This window comes from Eurosta solidaginis, chromosome 4, assembly GCF_040869045.1.
Source record: "Eurosta solidaginis isolate ZX-2024a chromosome 4, ASM4086904v1, whole genome shotgun sequence".
NCBI lineage: Eukaryota > Metazoa > Arthropoda > Insecta > Diptera > Tephritidae > Eurosta > Eurosta solidaginis.
The window spans coordinates 68,550,296-68,570,946 of record NC_090322.1 but is presented as its reverse complement, the minus strand read 5'-3'; the positions used below and the strand labels follow the sequence as shown (position 1 = coordinate 68,570,946).

General features: G+C 41.4%; 1 protein-coding gene across 8 annotated transcripts in view; it reads right to left on the bottom strand.

Moving 5' to 3' along the window:
- The window catches only part of SK (small conductance calcium-activated potassium channel), a 591,679-nt gene that overhangs the window by 392,216 nt on the left and 178,812 nt on the right, over positions 1-20,651 (bottom strand). The gene's annotated exons all lie outside the window — the stretch shown is intronic.

Sequence of the window (20,651 nt, the reverse complement as noted above, 5' to 3'; positions counted from 1 at the left end):
TCGAAGACAAAATTGATGCCGAGATTGAAATATTGAGAGTTGCAACTAAATCGCCCAGCAGTTTCAGCGAGTAATCCAAAGGTAAAAACACCATCCTTTGATGGTTCTGTTCCTTTCCAGGTCTTTAAGCTTCAGTTTGAGAAGACCGCAACAGTGAACAACTGGAATGCTGAAGATAAAGTTGCAGCTCTACTCGTAGCATTGAAGTGGCCAGCAGCCGAAATCCTACAGACGATTCCCGAAGGAGAGCGGAACAACTATGGAGCATTGATGGCTGCTGTAGAACGACGTTACGGAAGCGAACACAGGAAACAAATCTACCAAATAGAATTGCAAAACCGCTACCAAAAATCTAACGAGACTTTGCAGGAGTTTGCTTTAGACATTGAAAGATTGGCTCATCTGGCAAATGCGGACGCACCTGTGGAATACACTGAAAGGGTAAAGATTCAGAGTTTTATAAATGGCATACGAGATGTGGAAACGAAACGAACTACATCTGCGAATCCAAAACTAACTTTTGCTGAAACGGTATCGCATGCACTGACTCAGGAAACAGCCTCGCTTTTGAGTAAGCCAGCGTACAAAGCTCATCGCGTGGAAGTGGAAAGGCCAGACTGGGTAGACACAATTTTGGAAGCACTGAAGGGGTCACAACAGAAAAATGCTGGAGTTATGAAATGTTTCAAGTGCGGCAACCCAGGTCACATTGCACATCATTGTAGCACCGGTTCTAATAGTTCCAACAATGTGAGTGGCTGTAAATGCAGAGCTGAAGGAGATGAGCAAATCTCCAAGTCCACTCAATCGTTAAACTAAAGCGAGTCAGCCGCAAGGGGCAACAGCTGACTCCCGCATTTGAATGCCCCATAATCTCTATATCACAATTTGGAAGAAGGTCAAACAATCTTACTGTCGGAAGACATGTGGATGGAAAGGAACGTTTACTGACTGTAGATACGGGTGCATCTCATTCCATCATTCGAGCGGATTTTGTCAACAAGAAGATAAGACCATGGAGCAAGATTGCGTACAGCCACTGGAGAAGACACCACGGTTCTAGGAGAAGTATCGTGTGAAGTCGCAATTGGGAACGTCACGGTAGTACACAATTTTATAGTGGCAGAGATTGTTGATGAAATCATAATTGGAGTGGACTTCTTAATCGACCAGGACATCAAGATCGATATGCAAAGCAAGACGATGCGATATAAGAACATGGATGTACCACTTAATTTCGGCTACGAGAGAGTTTACAGCAGTAAAAGAGTGCTGGTGGAAGAGAGTCAGCAAATACCACCAAAATCAGAGGCAGTCATCTGGGCAAAGGTCCATGGATATTATGGGACAAACAAATTGTGGGTTGTCGAAGCAGCAAACAAATCAGCACCGAACATACTCGTAGGAAAACCCGTGGCTATGACAAAACAAGATGGACGTATTCCGGTAAGAGTAATCAATGAGATCAAGTCACCACTAAAACTGACCAAAGGAGCTATATTGGGAAGATGCCAAGAGGCTGAAGTAGGTATTAACTGTGAACAGCTCCAGGAACACGTTTCATCTAGTAATACTGATCTTTCAAATGACATCACGGCATGGACGGAGGGGCTAGAGGAAGATTATCACAGTAAGGCAAAGCAACTGCTCCTAAAGTACGCAACCATATGGTTCCAGGATGGTTCCAAACCAGGCCGCACCAATGTTGTGATACATCAAATTGACACTGGAGACGCGAGGCGATACGTCAAGCTCCTCGTAGTGTTCCACTGGCGAAACGGGAAGTTGTGAGTCAAATCGTACAAGAAATGAGCGACAGCGGCGTCATTGAACCATCAGCTAGTCCATGGAGCTCATCTGTGGTACTTGTGAAGAAGAAGGATGGGAAAATGAGGTTTTGCGTGGACTACCGCAAGTTGAACGACGTCACGAAACACGATAGCTACCCTTTGCCAAGAATTGACGACACTCTGGACTCGCTCTCTGGTACGAAATGGTTTTCCACACTGGACTTGAAAAGTGACTACTGGCAAGTGGAGGTGAAGGAGGAAGACAAAGAGAAAACAGCCTTCAGCGTCGGAGATGGTCTTTGGGAATTTACAGTAATGCCCTTTGGACAATGTAATGCACCAGCTTCTTTCGAGAGACTCATGGATCAGGTATTGAAAGGACTACATTGGAAAACATGCTTGGTGTACCTAGACGACATCATCGTACTGGGCAAGAACTTTGATGATCATCTTAAAAACTTAGAAGAAGTTTTCCAGAGAAAGCTGGCGCTGGTCTAAAACTAAGTCCCAAAAAGTGTTCGCTGTTTAAAAAGGAAGTAAATTATTTGGATCACAAGGTAACGACAGAAGGCATCTGTACTGTGAATGAAAAGATAGAGGCAGTAAAGGATTGGCCAAGACCACTGAACCTGCATGGATTGAGAAGTTTCCTTGGGCTGTGCACATATTACTGCCAATTTTTGCCAAACTTTTCCAGCGTATCCCATAGCCTCCATGAGATTAAAAGAAAAAGCTTTTGAATGGAAGAAGGAGCAAGAAGTGGCTTTCCAAACATTGAAGGAGCGTTTGTGCACTGCCCCAATGTTGGCATATCCGATTCCAGGAGCAACATTTATTCTAGATACAGATGCGAGTGGATATGCTATAGGAGGCATTTTATCACAACTGGTCGATGTACAGGAGAAGGTAGTTGCATATTACAGCCGTTCGATTGGAAAACCAGAGAGGAACTATTGCGTTACACGGAGAGAGCTGTTGGCATTGGTAGGGTGCATTAAACATTTTCACAAATACCTCTACGGCCAGCGATTCCGCGTCAGGATAGATCACGCAGCGTTGAAATGGCTTCTGCAGTTCCGTTACCCGGAAGGACAATTCGCACGGTGGATCGAGCGACTACAAAGCTATGACTTTTCCATTGAGCATCGAAGAGGTAGTACCCATGGAAATGCTGATGCAATGTCACGGAGACCATGTAGTTTGGAATACAAGCACTGTTCAAAGGCCGAGGCTAAAGAAGACATTATAGATGTCCGGCTAATGACTATAACGTGTACCGATGAATGGAATAAAGAACAACTAAGGAAATAGCAGCCAGAAGATATAGATCTGTCACATGTTATGCAAGGACTCGAACGATACGAAAGACCAAATAGAGAGGAGATGTCAGTAGAGAGTCCCATTGCGAAGTCATACTGGGCACAGTGGAACAGTTTAGAATTGATATCCGGTTGCGTGCATCGAGTATGGGAGAGTGAGGATGGTCGATGAAAGAAGAAACTGATAGTTGTTCCTCGAAATAGGATTCCTGACGTGCTCAGCGAGCTGCATAATGGTCCAAGCAGAGGTCATCTCGGAATCACGAAGACGCTAGAGAAGATTAAATAGAGATTCTATTGGGTTGGTTGCCGCCAGTCGGTCACTGAGTGGATTGCGAACTGCGAGGTTTGCAGCAGAGCGAAAGGGCCCAAAACCCGAAGTCATGGCCAGATGAAGCAATATAACTCAGGTGCGCCATTTGAAAGGATCGCTATGGATGTCTCAGGTCCATTTCCTATTAGAAACTGCGGAAACAAATATGTACTGGTGGTTATGGCTTATTTCAGCAAATGGCCAGAGGTATACCCAATCCAAAATCAAGAAGCAGAAACAGTAGCAGAAGTGTTTATAAACAATTGGGTTGCAAGGTATGGTGTACCAATAGAGTTACATTCTGACCAAGGCAGGAATTTCGAATCAGCTGCGTTCCAGGAAATGTGTAAATCATTGGGCATTCGAAAAATACGGACAACTGCATTGCATCCTCAGTCCGATGGTATGATGGAACATTTCAATAGAACCTTGGAGGAGCATTTAAGGAAAGTAGTAGACAAGTACCATAAGGAGTGGGATACAAACATATCATTATTCTTGATGGCTTACCGATCAGCAATGCATGAGACAACGGGCCAAACCCCCGCAAAAGTAATTTTTGGCAATGACCTTCGACTGCCAGCTGATTTGAAGTTTGGAATAGATGCCGATGTGGAGAGAAATGTCAAGAAATCCACTGGTGTCTTGGAAGAAGAGCTGAGAGAGATACACGATCTTTTAAGACAACGAGCAAAGGTTATGAGTGACCAGATGAAAGCCAGATACGATAAAGCAATTAATTCGGAAGGTTTTCAGGAAGGCGATTTGGTGCTGTTATACAACCCACAACAAAAAAAAGGTCAATAATGTAGTGTACCGCATATAAACCAGTGGCAAACCACGAACCAAAATGAAAGTGGTTCATTTGGAAAGGCTGGCAGCGTTTAGATCGAGAGATTTGTCTGATCGGGACGATCAGACTTAGGTGGAGGGCAGTGTGGCGAATATTAGTGACACTAAGTGATACTCACATCACTAGTCTGATGCTAAGTAAATGAAACCACAACAACAATAAAGCAGGCAGTCACTTGTATCTACATCAAGCGTAGGCAGATTTGTAAATGCAAGTGTATAGGTAAGTGAGAGCGCGAACCAATTGGTTTTCATGTCAGTCACTTGTTAGACAGCAACTAACAAAGACTGCTATTTTTTTGATGCACAAAATGCAAAGCGAACAATTTTCTATGCTAACCAAAAAAAATATACGTACATTCATGTATATTTTTAACATTCGCTGCGCAAACATGCGATAACCCCACATGGTGTTGCTACGCCACTTGTTAAGCGACGACTAAATAATTTGGTAAGCAAAGAGCGCAACCTGTCTGTGTGAAGAGCGTAACCTCTTTGTCTGATCAATTGATCTATGAAACGCCGATGTCTGATCTACATAAATGAATCAATCATTATGTCTACACATATGTACGCACACACAGCAGAGAGACAAGCACAAACACATGCATATATCTTATTTGAGATGCTCCCAAAAGTAGGCAATGATTTGTGCAAGTATCAGTCACAAATACACGCGCATATGAGAAGCTATAAACGTAGTTATAGCTGAGTAAGTTTATAGCTGATAACTAACTAGTAAGTTCTGGTAATAGAAGCGCCTAGAAATATGGAACGAGGAAATCGAAGAGTATAAAAAGCAGCAACACTAGAGGCACCACAATCAGTTTGATTTAAGACGCTATCTGGCGAGCGTCTGAAGTACGTTACTTAAGGCCATTTAGCATTATTGAATAGTCGAGTTATTTATTCAACAGTTTAGTGATTCGAACGTTAGCAGAAGGTTGCAAATACGGGAAATTGCAGTAAATTCGTTACAATATTTTAAATTAATTAGCACACAACTTTTAATTTTTGGTTACTGCTTGCTTTAATTTACATTTTTGGCTCCCGCGTTCAATATTTGTTTACAAACTATGCTTTATTGTCGTTGTGGTGTGCAGCCGCCTCTTTCACTGTAATCAGGCTATCTGTTTTTGCTGTTAATGCTGGTTCCCAGATAGCCGAATCTTTCACTATTTCCAATTTATATCCGTCAACAGGGAACTGGCTTCCAAGGATCGAATGTGCTGATACTTTATTGGATGACAGTCGTTACTTCGTTTTTCCGAATTCACCGCACGACCCAAATTGCTTGCCTCTTTACCCAATCTAGTGAATTTTCCTGGGAAGAGGGGCCTCTTCAATCAGATGTCTGCTGGGATGACCAAGTTTCTGCGTATTTAACAGAAACAGTTTGGTCAGAGTTTCATGCCTCTTCTTTATGGGGAGTACTATTGTCTCACTGTGTATATGATGTTCTGGAAACATAAGAAGAAATCCCGAGGCAGCTCTGAGCGTGGTGTTTTGATTTATTGCTTTGATAATTGCTGTATAATTGCTTACGGCGTAAGTGGAGCGTGACTGGTTGATGTGGAGTGCCAGTAGGAATGCTTTTTATCGCCTACCATGTCATCTGTTAAGCACCAATACTGTAAATCGACCTAAAATTTGTTGTCCTGGCGGATATTCGAAATTGCAGGTGTGAAAGAAGCTATACGATAAACTGTCAGCACACGAAAATACTCAAAATCACATTAAATGTTATATTCAATGGGATCTTTACAAAAACCAAATTCAAAAGAAGGCTACAATTGAGACACTTATCAATGAACAGCTAATCACTGAAACTCAAAAGTAGAAAGATATTTTATATAGAACTAGGACACTATTTTATTTTTGGGTGAAAGAGGCATAGCTTTCAGAGGCGAAAGTATATATCTTGGTGAACGGAACAATGGAACTTTGTTGGGCATCTTAGAACTCATAAGCCATTATGATCAGATACTTAGAGATCATTTGGAGAAAGTTAGGATTTCACAACAGCAGCACAAACGTTTACAAGTTCACTATCTTTCCCCAGACGTTCAGAACGAGTTTATAGAAATTTGTGCAAAACACGTGAGGGAAACTATGTATATTAGATCAACGCAAGAAAGCCAAGTATTTTGCCATTATCGTTGATGCTACGCATGATGCTAGTCACTTTGAACACACTACGTTCATTTTGCGCTACCACCATTTCAATTCGAAATCAACAAATTTTACAATTTAAGAACGGTTTTTGGCTTTCTTGGATTGTAACAAAAAAACTGGTCAGTAAATCGCTGATTTAATTTGCCATACTCTAGGTAAACATGAAATCACATTAAAAGATTGTCGTGCTCAAGGGTACGATAACGATGCCCATATGAAAGGAGCTTACAACGGAGCACAACGTCGCATTCTCGACAAAAACTCGAATACTGATTACTCGCCTTGTGCAACCCACAGTCTGAATTTATGCGGTGTTGGTGCTGCAGAATTTCGCACGGCTGCTAATGTTTTACAATTTTCGGCAGCAGTCCACAACGATGGGACATCCTCAAAAAAATGTACCGAGCTCTCTTGACAGTCTTTCAGACACTATGTGGTCGGCTAGAATTGGGCAGTTAGACCATTCGCAAACCATGTTCCATTATTAACACAAGCACTAAACGCATAACTTAAACTAAATTTGACTGTAGAAGCACACGGAGATATTTTCGGCATTCTCAAGTACATCAACAACTTCGACTGTCCTCAATTTGGTTCAAAATACTGACTTCCATTAATGAAAGAAACGTCGTACCACAAGCTAGAGACGCCACCAGAGTTGTCGAGGTCAAAATTCAGAAACAAATATTCAGAAATTAGTATTCAGAAGTCAAATTTCAGAAGTCAAAATTAAGAAGTCAAATTTAAGAAGACAAATTTCAGAAGTCAAAGTTCAGAAAGTAATCAGACAGCAAAAATAATGTTACGAATATTAGCAACACTAAGGGGTACTGCCATCTCTAGGCCGATGCTAAGCAGTGACGTGAATTCACATCAATAATTAAATCATTATGTATCTACATAAACGAATCAATAATTGCGTCTGCACATATCTACGTATACGAGCAGCGGAGAAGCAATGCACAAACACATGCATATATCTTATCTGAGTTATTAAGCCAGCTAGTTGCAAAGTATAAGTGTTATTGTGAAGTACTTTAATAAAGGCAATTTTTCCATTATTCAATATTGAAGTTATTTATTCAACAGTTTAGTGATACGAACTTAGCAAAAGGGCAAATAAGAGGTTTTGCAGTAAATTCGTTACAATTGGTGTCAGAAAAGGAATTGTTGAATAAATTCCAGAGGACAACAAGGACATGGCAAAGTTCAGTGAATTGAAGATCCAGCAACTGAAGAAGGAGTTGGAAAGCCGTGGATTGAATACAAGCGGCGTTAAACTCGAACTTCAGGCACGGCTACGAGAGGCAATGGAAGCAGAAGGAATTGATGTGGACGAGTATGTCTTTTATCCTGATGGGGACGAGATAACAACAAAAACTGAAGAGAAAAACGAAACATCGCAGACAGTTACGAGCACAGACTTGAACATGATTTTGGCTGAAATATCTGCTCAAACATCGACAATGTCATCACAGATGGAATCCTAAGAGCACGAATGACATCGAAGATTGAAGCACAAGAAACGCGTATGTCAGAAATGTCGACACATATTACATCCAAGATGGAATCTCAACTGGAATCGCAGGAGACACGCATAACATCAAAGATTGAAGCACAAGAAACACGTATTGCAGAAATGTAGTCAGAAATAACATCGAAGATTGAAGCACAAGAAACGCGTATTTCAGAAATGTCGTCACAAATGTCATCTCAACTGGCAGAACAGAAGACAAGTATAGCATCCCAACTGGAATCGCAAGAGACACGTATAACATTCAAGATAGAAGAACAAGAGGAGCGCTTATCATTGCAGGTGGCACAAATGTCTTCGCAGTTAGAATCACAGGAAGCAAGGGTAACTTCAAAGCTGGAAGCGCAGGATGCAAAAATCGCTCAATTTCAGGCAGAAGTCGATGATTTGAAGGGTCGTATAGAGCAGTTACAACTAAATCGCCCAGCTGTTTCAGCGAATAATCCAAAGGTAAAAACACCATCCTTTGACGGTTCTGTTCCTTTCCAGGTCTTTAAGCTACAGTTTGAGAAGCAGCGGCAATGAACAACTGGAATGCGGAAGATAAAGTTGCTGCACTCTTCGTAGCATTGAAAGGACCAGCTGCCGAAATCTTACAGTCTATTCCAGAGTACGAACGGAACAGTTATGACGCATTGATGGCTGCTGTAGAACGACGTTATGGAAGCGAGCATAGAAAACAGATATTCTAAATTGAGTTGCAAAACCGCTACCAAAAAGCAAATGAGACATTGCAGGAGTTTGCTTCAGATATTGAAATATTGGCTCATCTTGCAAATGCGGACGCACCCGTGGAATACACTGAAAGGGTAAAAATCCAGAGCTTCATAAATGGCATACGAGATGTGGAAACGAAGCGGGCTTCATATGCGAATCCAAAACTAACATTTGCTGAAACGGTATTCCACGCACTGACTCAGGAAACAGCGTCACTTTTGAGTAAGCCCGCATACAAAGCTCATCGTGTGGAAGTGGAAAGACCAGATTGGATAGACACAATTTTGAAAGCACTGAAGGGATCACAACAGAAAAATGCTGGAGTTATTAAATGTTTCAAGTGCGGCAACCCAGGTCATATTGCACGACATTGCAACACCAACCTTAACAGTTCCAACAATGTGGATGGTCGTAAACGCAGAGCTGAAGGAGATGAGCAAATCTCGCAGTACACTCAATCGGTAAAGTAAAGAGAGTCAGCCGCAAGGGGCGACAGCTGGCCTCCCTCAATTGAATGCCCCATAATCTCTGTCTCGTAAATTGGAAGAAGGTCAAGCAATCTAACTGTCGGAGGACATGTGGATGGAAAGGAACGGCTACTGACTGTAGATACGGGTACATCCCATTCCATCATTCGATCAGATTTAGTCAACAAGAAGATAAGACCATTGCTTGGAGCAAGATTACATACAGCCACGGGAGAGGACACCCAGATAATTGGAGAAATAGAATGTGAAGTAGCAATTGGGAACGTCGCGGTACTACACAATTTTATAGTGGCAAGTATTGTTTATGAAATCATAATTGGAGTCGACTTCTTAATAAACCAAGGCATCAAACTCGATATGCAAAGCAAGACGATGCGATATAAGAACATGGATGTGCCACTTAATTTCGGCTACGAGAGCGGCTACAGCAGTAAACGAGTGCTGGTGGAAGAGAGTCAGCAAATACCACCAAAATCAGAAGCAGTCATCTGGGCAAAGGTTGATGGAGATTGTGAGACAAACAAATTGTGGGTTGTCGAAGCAGCAAATAAATCAGAACTGAACATACTTGTAGGAAAACCCCTGGCTATAACAAAACAGGATGGACGTATTCCGGTAAGAGTACTCAATGAGTTCAAGTCACCATTCAATTTGACCAAAGGAGCTATTTTGGGAAGATGCCAAGAGGTCGAAGTAGTTATTAACTGTGAACAGCTCCAGGAACACGTTTCATCTAGTAATACTGATCTTTCAAATGACATCATGGCATGGACAAAACAACTGCTCCTAAAGTACGCGAACATATTTGACCAGGACGGTTCCAAACCAGGCCGCACCAATGTTGTGAAACATCAAATTGACACTGGAGATGCGAGGACGATCCGTCAAGCTCCACGTAGTGTTCCACTGGCGAAGCGGGAAGTTGTGAGTCAAATCGTACAAGAAATGAGCGACAGCGGCGTCATCGAACCATCAGCTAGTCCACGGAGCTCACCGGTAGTACTTGTAAAGAAGAAGGATGGAAAAATGAGGTTTTGCGTGGACTACCGGAAGTTGAATGACGTTACGAAAAAGGATAGCTACCCTTTGCCAAGAATTGACGACACTCTGGACTCGCTATCTGGTACGAAATGGTTTTCCACACTGGACTTGAAAAGCGGCTACTGGCAAGTTGAGGTGAAGGAGGAAGATAAAGAGAAAACAGCCTTGAGCGTCGGTGATGGTCTTTGGCAATTTACAGTGATGCCTTTTGGACTTTGTAATGCACCAGCTAATTTTGAGAGACTCATGGACCAGGTACTGAAAGGACTACATTGGAAAACATGCTTGGTGTACCTGGACGACATCATCGTATTGGGCAAGAACTTTGATGAACATCTTAAGAACTTGGAGGAAGTTTTCCAGAGCATAGCTGGCGCTGGTCTGAAGTTAAGTCCCAAAATGTGTGCGCTGTTTAAAAAGAAGTAAATTATTTTGGTCACAAGGTAACGACAGAGGACATCTGCACTGCAAGCGAAAAGATAGAGGCTGTAAAGGATTGGCCAAGACCACAGAACCTACATGAATTGAGAAGTTTCCTTGGGCTGTGCACATATTACCGCCGATTTGTACCAAATTTTTCCAGCGTAGCCCATAGCCTCCATGAGCTTACAAGAAAAAATAAAGCTTTTGAATGGAAAAAGGAGCAAGAGGTGGCTTTCCAAACATTGAAGGATCGTTTGTGCACTGCCCCAATGTTGGCATATCCGATTCCAGGAGCAACATTTATTCTCGATATAGATGCGAGTGGATATGCTATAGGAGGCGTTTTGTCACAACTGGTTGATAGACATGAGAAGGTAGTTGCATATTACAGCCGATCGATTGGAAAACCAGAGAGGAACTACTGCGTTACGCGGAGAGAGCTGTTGGCATTGGTAGAGTGCATTAAACATTTACACAAATACCTCTACGGCCAGCGATTCCGTGTCAGGACAGATCACGCAGCGTTAAAATGGCTTCTGCAGTTCCGTAATCCGGAAGGACAATTGGCACGGTGGAACGAGCGACTAAAAAGCTATGACTTTTCCATAGAGCATCGGAAAGGTAGTACCCATGGACCAAGCCGAGGCTAAAGAAGACATTATAGATGTCCGGCTAATGACTATAACGTGTACTGATGAATGGCACAAGGAACAACTAAGAAAGTGTCAGCTAGAAGATACAGATCTGTCACATGTTATGCAAGGGCTCGAATGAAACGAAAGAACAGGCAGAGAAGAGATGTTAGCAGAGAGTCCCATTGCGAAGTCATATTAGGCACAGTGGAATAGTTTAGAATTGATATCCGGTTGCCTTCGTCGAGTATGGGAGAGTGAGGATGGTCAATGCAAGAAGAAACTGATAGTTATTCCCAGAAAGAGGATTCCTGACGTGCTCAGCGAGTTGCATAATGGTCCAAGTGGAGGTCATCTTGGAATCACAAAAACGCTCGAGAAAATTAAGCAGAGATTTTATTGGGTTGGTTGCCGTCAGTCGGTCACCGAGTGGATTGCCAACTGCGAGGTATGCAACAGAGCGAAAGGGCCCAAAACACGAAGTCATGGCCAGATGAAGCAGTTTATTTCAGGTGCACCATTTGAAAGGATCGCCATGGATGTCGCAGGTCCATTTCCTACTAGCAACCACGGAAACAAATACGTACTGGTGGTTATGGATTATTTCAGTAAATGGCCAGAGGTATACCCAATCCCAAACCAAGAAGCAGAAACAGTAGCAGAAGTGGTTAAAAACGAAAATGTGCAAGAAGTTGGGCATTCGGAAAACACGGACAACTGCATTGCATCCTCAGTCCGATGGTATGGTGGAACGTTTCAATAGAACGTTGGAGGAGCATTTAAGGAAAGTAGTAGACAAGTACGATAATGACTGGGATACACACATATCATTATTCTTGATGGCCTACCGATCGGCAGTACATGAGACAACGGGCCAAACTCCCGCAAATGTAATTTTTGGCAATGACCTTCGACTGCCAGCTGATTTGAAGTATGGGATAGATGCTGATGCGGAGAGGAATGTCAAGAAATCCACTCATGTCTTGGAAGAAGAGCTGAGAGAGATACACGATCTGGTAAGGCAACGAGCACAGATGATGAGTGACAAGATGAAAGCGAGGTACGATAAAGCAATTAATGCGGAAGGGTTTCAGGAAGGAGATTTGGTGCTGCTATACAACCCACAACGGAAAAAAGGTTTGTCCCCGAAATTGCAGTGTAACTGAGAAGGCCCATACAAAGTTGTAAAACGGATCAACGATGTAGTGTACCGCATACAAACCATTGGCAAACCCCGAACCAAAATGAAATTGGTTCATTTGGAGAGGCTAGCAGCGTTTAGATCGAGAGATTTGTCTGATCGGGACGATCGGACTTAGGTGGAGGGCAGTGTTACGAATATTAGCAACAATAAGGGGTACTGCCATCTCTAGGGCGATGCTAAGCAGTGACGTGAATTCACATCAATAATTCAATCATTATGTATCTACATAAACGAATCAATAATTGCATCTACACATATCTGCGTATACGAGCAGCGGAGAAGCAATGCACAAACACATGCATATATCTTATCTGAGTTGTCACAAGAGAGGGTATTAATTTGTTCAAGTATTACTCAAATGAGAAAATATGCATCTGTAGTTGTAGCTGAGAAATTTATAACTAAGTAAAATTCTGTAAGCGCCTAGAAAATGCCACGAGGAAATCACAGAGTATAAAAGCATCAGCGGCAGAGGCGCTATGGGCAGTTTCGATTAAGACGCTATCTAGCGAGCAATAGCAGTATTATTTTGAAACAGTTTCATTTAAGCTATCAGTTTGGTTATTAAGCCAGCTAGTTGCAAAGTATAAGTGTTATTGTGAAGTACTTTAATAAAGGCAATTTTTCTATTATTCAATATTGGAGTTATTTATTCAACAGTTTAGTGATACGAACTTAGCAAAAGGGCAAATAAGAGGATTTGCAGTAAATTCGTTACAATACATTAAATTTTGCGCAAAATTTTATGTTTTTTTGCTGTGTGATTACTTTCTGAATTTTAACTTCTGAAATTTGTCTTCTTAAATTTGACTTCATAATTTTGACTTCTGAAATTTGACTTCTGAATATTAATTTCTGAATTTTGACTTCTGAATTTTGATTTCTGAACTTTTGTCTCGGAGTTGTGACTTCTAAACTTTGGCTTTATAAAAAAAGAGTACTGACTAATTTTTTCTGAAAAAATGTGTTTCTGCATTTTTGTTTTCTGAATTTATGGGTGGAACCAATATATCGGCACTCTGATGTTCATGAGTGTAACATGTTGTAGCAATATAGGAGTATTACATATATGATGAAAAGTAAATATTCTGTGTTAATTTTATTTTTAACTCTTAGTCCAAACATCATTTAGTTGATTTGGCAAAAATGTTTTTTGATGTAATCCATCAATAATTTTTCATTAATGAGACGTCATTAATTCAAATTAATCAAATGTATTAGTGGATTTTTATGGGGGGCCCGTAAATTGTTTAGTCCCGGGCCCAGATTTTCTCTCTACGGCCCTGGGTGTAAGCATTTCGACCACAAGATATATGTACATATATATAAATAATTTAATAAATATACCTGTATACACATACATATGTACATTAGGCCACTGATAAAATATATGAAAAACCTAAACGTCTTATTGTATTTGCTTCCGTGCATTTTCGGATTGCTTAAATGTTTTTATTACTATAAATGCGAAAGTTTGGATGTTTGGATGTTTATATGTCCAGACGTTTGCTTTTGTGCCTCAATCACGCAAGAACGGCTGGACGGATTTGGATTAAGTTTGTCACACATATAGCCAATAGTCTAGAAGGATCTACTGGCGATAATTTTTTTTAAAGGGGGGGGGGGGGGTCCCCGCCCCTAGGCCCAGTTATAATTTAATTATTGTATTGTATATTTTCGTCTTTGTGACTGCATCACGCCAGAACGGCTACACGGATTTTAATGAAATTTGGGACACAGATAGACCATAGTCTACTGACGAAATTTTTTTTGAAAATGCAAAGGGGCGGAGGTACCACGACCCTTCGAACAATTATTTTTTAATAATTTTTACACATTATAACTTTGCGTATACTGGCCTTCACCAATATTACAATTAAAATAAGTCGAGGGCTTACAAAGTGAGCAGTCACACCCTCCGCCTCCCCCCACCCCTCCTCTTAACCTATTGTTCAAAATCTATAAATTGTTATAACTCAATATAAATTTTCTCCTAAATCAATAATTTTTGATATTTGGCTAATACAGATCGAGAACAATTTTGGGAAAACGATCGGTGGTTCTCTCCGTCTCCTCCCGCCAACCTCCCTCCTTCAATTGTTTTTATTAGCACGCTTTTATTAGCTTTACCTGTATGTTTGTTTGTAACTCTTCATTCGGTTCAACGCGCTTGCTGCCTTATTAACATGTTTTTTTTTATAATTAGCTTCACCTTATTTGTAATCCCGACAGTGTCATATCGATACCCTTCCGGGATCATTCCTAGATTGTTTTCGGGATCCCGTCGGTGTAATTTTGGTACTTTTCGGGATCATTTTGGGACTCTTCCGGGATCAATTCTGTATAGTTTTCGGGATACGTCTGGGATACCGTCGGGGTTATTTTGGGACTTTTTAGGACTATTCCGGGATCATTTGGGATCCTTCGGGGCTATTTCGAAATCTTTTGGGGACCCTTCCCGCATCATTCATGGATAGTTTTCGGGATCCATCTGGCATCCCGGTAGTTTCGGGAATTTTTCTGGACCATTGCGGGATCATTGGCGTACCCTTCAGAGATCATTGCTGGATGGTTTTCGGGATCCGTTCGGGATCCCGTCGGGGTAATTTCGGAATTTTTTCGGGAACATTTTGGGACTCTTCCGGGATTATTTCTGTATAGTTTTCGGGATCCGTCCGGAACCCTGTCAGCGTTATTTCGATATTTGTTCGGGACTTTTTCGGGATCATTTGGGGTTCTTCCGGCATCATTTGCGCATGGTTGTCGGGATCCGTCTGGTATCCCGTCAGAGTCATTTTGGAAATTTTTTGAGACTATTTCGGGATCATTGGAGGACCCTTATGGCATCATTTCGGAATGGTTTTCGATATCAGTCCGGGATCTCGTGAGGGTCATTTCGGGACTTTTTCGGAACTATTTCTGGATCTTTTCGGGACCATTCGGGACTTTTTCGGGATAATTTGGGGACCCTTCCGGCGTCACATCTGCATGGTTTTCGGGGTTCGTCCGGGATCCCGTCAGAGTCATTTAGGGAGTTTTTCGGGATCATTTGGGATTCAGAGATTCTTTCTGGACAGTTTACGCAATCCCGTCGGGGTCAGTTCGCGACTTTTTCTAGATTATTTCGGGTTTGCTTGGGGAGCTTTCCGGCATTAGTTCTGGATGGTTTTCGGAATCCGTTTGGAATTCCATCAGGGTCATTTCGGGATCATTTGGGGACTCTTTAGAATTATTTCGGGATAATTTGGGGATCCTTCCGGGATCATTTCTGGTTAGTTTTTGGGATCCGTCCTGGATCCCGTCAAGGTAATTTCGGGACTATTTCGGGATCATTTCGGGACCCTTCCGACATCATATCTGGATGGTTTTCGGGATTCGTCAGGGATCTCGTCCGGGTAATTTCGGGACTATTTCGGAATCATTTGAGGACCCTTCAGGGATCCTTTCAGGGTGGCTTAGGGATCCCGTCGGGGTCATTTCGCGACTTTTTCTGCATTATTTTGGGTTCATTTCGGGAGCTTTCCAGCATTAGTTCTGGATGGTTTTCGGAATCCGTATGGAATCCCGTCAGGGTCATTTCGGGATCATTTGGGGACTCTTTGGAATTATTTCGGGATCCCGTCACGGTCATTTCGGGATCATTTGGGGACCCTTCCGGCATCATTTCTGGATAATTTTCGGGACTATGTCGGGATCATTCAGATACTCTTCCGGGATCATTTCTGGATGGTTTTTGGGATCCGTCCGGGAATCAGTCGGGGTAATTTCGTGACTTTTTCTGGAATATTTCGTGATGATTTGTTGAACCCTCCGGGATAATTTCTGAATGGTTTTCGGGATACGTCCGGGATCCCGTCAGAGTCAATTCGGGACTATTTCGGGATCATTTGCATTTTATATAATGCATCCTACGGTCGACAAAGATAGACGGAGAGCCAATAGACACGCACATAAACACAAACTCAGCGCGTCACCAATTACCATCACCGCTAGAGAGGTTGAGGACGCCATTGGTCGCGCTAAACCATCCAAAGCAGTGGGCCCAGACGGCATAGCCATGCCGATGCTTAAAAACCTAGGGAAAGAGTGTTTCAAATATTTAGCGCATGTCTTCAACCTGTCTCTTTCCACCTTTGTCATACCCGAGAAATGGAAAATGGCCAAGGTGGTCCCGCTACTAAAGCCTGGGAAACCAGCTAACGTAGGTGAGTCATATCGTCCGAAATCTCTCCTATCGCATTGCAGCTAGCCCCTCATAAGCATGGCTTCAGAAAACTCCATAGCACTACCTCCGCGCTAAATGTCATTAGCACCCAGATAAATTGCGGTTTGAATCAATATCCCCACCATAGAACAGTACTCGTAGCGCTAGACCTATCAAAAGCTTTTGATACGGTCAACCATGGCTCGTTACTGCAAGACCTGGAAGGGTCCACCCTTCCCCCATGTCTTAAAAGGTGGACCGCAAATTATCTGGGTGGTCGGCAGGCATCGGTGCAATTCAGAAACGAAACATCAAAACAAAGGAGAATTAAACAAGGGGTGCCACAGGGTGGTGTCCTATCCCCGCTTTTGTTTAATTTCTACATATCTAAGCTACCTTCACCACCGGAAGGAGTCACAATCGTTTCCTACGCCGATGACTGCACAATAATGGCCACAGGCCCAGGCCCAAAGATCGATAAGCTATGCAATAAAATAAACGGCTATCTCCCTGATCTCTCCAGTTTTTTCGCCTCGCGAAACCTGGCATTGTCACCAACTAAATCTTCCGCGACCTTATTTACAACATGGACGCCCCAAATGTCGACCATATTGAACATCCACGTCGATGGCACTACGCTACCGACTGTCCTACACCCCAAAATCTTGGGTGTGACGTTTGATCAGGATCTACATTTTGGTGCGCATGCAACCGCAATTGTTCCAAGAATTCAGAGCCGTAATAAAATCCTCAAATCCCTTGCTGGCAGTACCTGGGGAAAAGATAAAGAAACGCTCTTGACCACATACAAAGCAATTAGCCAGCCGATTACGTGCTACGCGTCACCCATATGGTCGCCAAGCCTAAAAACCACCCACTGGAAGAAACTACAGGCCTGCCAAAATACTGCTCTAAGAATCGCCACGGGCTGTCTTCTTATGTCCCCAGAACACCATCTGCATAATGAGGCGAGAATACTCCCCATCAGGGAGAGAAATGAGATGCTGACCAAACAGTTTCTGTTGAATACCCAGAAACCTGGGCATCCCAACAGACATCTGATTGACGAACCAGCACCGCCTAGGGGCCTAAGGAGTCATCTCCGTAAGCATTTTGAGGAAATACGGCACCTGAGAACCCAGCCGTATGAAGCGGAAAAACACAAGCAGGTCCTTGGTGAACTCCATAGACAGGCGTCGGACCTTTATGTCGGGAATTGCCCGGTGAATCCAGTACTTGAAGAAAAATATCCAGAACTCGCAGAAGAGGAACGTATACTCCCCAGGGAAACGCGTGTCACTCTTGCTCAACTTCGTTCTGGATACTGTAACAGGTTAAACTCTTACCTATCCAGAATCAACCCCGACATACAAAATGTATGCCCTGCTTGCAATGTGTCCCCACATGACACCAACCATCTCTTTAATTGTAATGTGGAACCAACGCCTCTAACACCCCTTTCCTTATGGTCCACCCCTGTTGAAACGGCAAGTTTCCTTGGACTCCCGTTAGAGGATATTGATGACAATTTGTGATCGGTCGCGGCTATTAGGCGGGGCGAGCATTGCTACAACAACATCATTTGGGGAATCCTAAGGGATAATTTCTCGATGGTTTTCGGGATTTGTCCGGAATCACGTCGGGATCATTTCGGGACTATTTTGGTATCATTTGTGAACTCTTCCGGGATCATTTAAGGACCATTCGAAACCGGTAGTTCAGCACACATGCCCTTTTAAATTATGAGCTTTTGTGGCCATGGATTTGCTGGAAATTATTCGTAATTAAAATTCGGTATGTTAATTTGGGCCAATTTTTATTTTAATAATAACCACAAAATTCGGTATGTTTTATCTTTAATATCTAACACAGCTTTTTCGTTCTCTTTTTGAGTTTTTTAAATGAATCCTATAACGAACTGTTATAACTATACTTACTCTTTTTATAAGCTTTTATTTACTTTCACTTGGCTGTTGTCTGTAATCAAATCTTGCAAGTTAAATTTGATACACTTCCCGGTGTCCGATTGAGCTGAAATTTTGCACACATGTATAACTCCGATGACAATATAAATAATAAAATAATAAAGAATAAAATCCTAGGTCCTCATGAACGCAGGTAATTTCGCTTTGTTTGTGTATGCACCAACGTAGAAGTTAGGCTGTTATCGCTAAATGTTGTATACTTTTTGTTGCATACTTTTCTGCGCACTTGATTTTGTTTTACAGATTTTTGGCGATGGAACAGAGCAGAGATCTGTAATAAATAGTTGTAAATTGAACGCGACATAAGCAAAGTCACAATAAAATATGATTTTAGGTTAGTTAGCACTCGAATAGAAGAACTTGCCTGTTCAAAGTTGACTTCGAAGAAACCTTGTAATGTTGATGCATTAAAAGAAATGGATAGGATGAGAAACGTTACAAATAACTAAGTAAAGAATACGTAACTAATTTAAACAATATTTTACCCTACTAAAAATTAAAAAAAATTCATATTTAAATTAAATTTAAGAAAAAAGCTTTTCTAAGAACAATCTTCTATTACATGTTAATAAAACGAACTAAAAAGTAAAAAACAAAATTAAAGGAAAAACAAACTTTTTTAAAAATAACCTTCTATTATTGGTTAATAAAATTAACTAAAAAGTAAAAAATAAATTGACTGTAAAGAAATAAAACACTTTATAATTTCATTGTAACCTTTAACGATAATTAGGCTTTTTCGTCTGCGACAAAAAAATTCCTTATTGTACATAATTATATATTTTTAACATTAAAACTTTACACCTAAATTATTGTAATATTATAATATATATTTATTGTAATATTTTAACCAACTAAATACCCGAAAAAGCACCACTATTTTCATCTAAAAAGGTATCTTTGTTTTTAGCTAATTGCAATTTCACTCCTTTGTTCTCTGTATAGTAGTTCCTTTACCCCTGTCATATCAATTAATTTAACTTAAAACAAAATGTATTTTTTTAATTTAAAAAAAACTGTATTGTACGTAAGCGCGCCTTATGAGTTATAAGCTCATTTAGTACTTTTTTTACTCTATTACAAAAATAAAATATAGTAACGAATTTACTGCAATTCCCCTTATTTGCAATCTTCTGCCAACGTTCGTATCGCTAAACTGTTGAATAAATAACTACAATATTGAATAATGGAAAAATGGCTTTTATTAAAGTACTTCACAATAACACTTATACTTTGCAACGAATAGCTTGCTTAATAACCAAACTGATTGATAGCTCAAATGAAACTCACCTTCGCCTCTACTGCCGCGCCTTTTATACTTTTTCATTACTCATTGCATACTTCCAGGCTTTTCCATTCCAGAACTTACTAGTTAGTTTCAGCTACAAAATCGCCAGCCACAACTACGTTATAACTTCTCATTTGAGTAATACTTGCACAAATTATTGCCCTCTCTTGTGAGCAATTCAGATAAGATATATGCATGTGTTTGTGCATTGCTTCTCCGCTTCTCGTATACGTACATATGTGTAGACGCAATTATTGATTCGTTTATGTAGATACATAATGATTGATCTATGGATGTGCATGATATCACTGTTTAGCATCGGCTTATAGATGGCAGCACCCCTTAGTTTTGCTAATACTCGTAACACTGCCCTCTACCCAAGTCTGATCGTCCCGATCACACAAATCTCCCGATCAAAACGCTGCTAGCCTCTCCAAATGAACCACTTTCATTTTGGTTCGTGGTTTGCCAATGGTTTGTATGCGGTACACTACATCGTTGATCCGTTTTGCAACTTTGTATGGGCCTTCCCAGTTACACTGCAATTTCGGGGACAAACCTTTTTTTCGTTGTGGGTTGTATAGCAGCACCAAATCTCCTTCTTGAAACTCTTCCGAATTAATTGCTTTATCGTACCTCGCTTTCATCTTGTCACTTATAATCTTTGCTCGTTGCCTTACCAGATC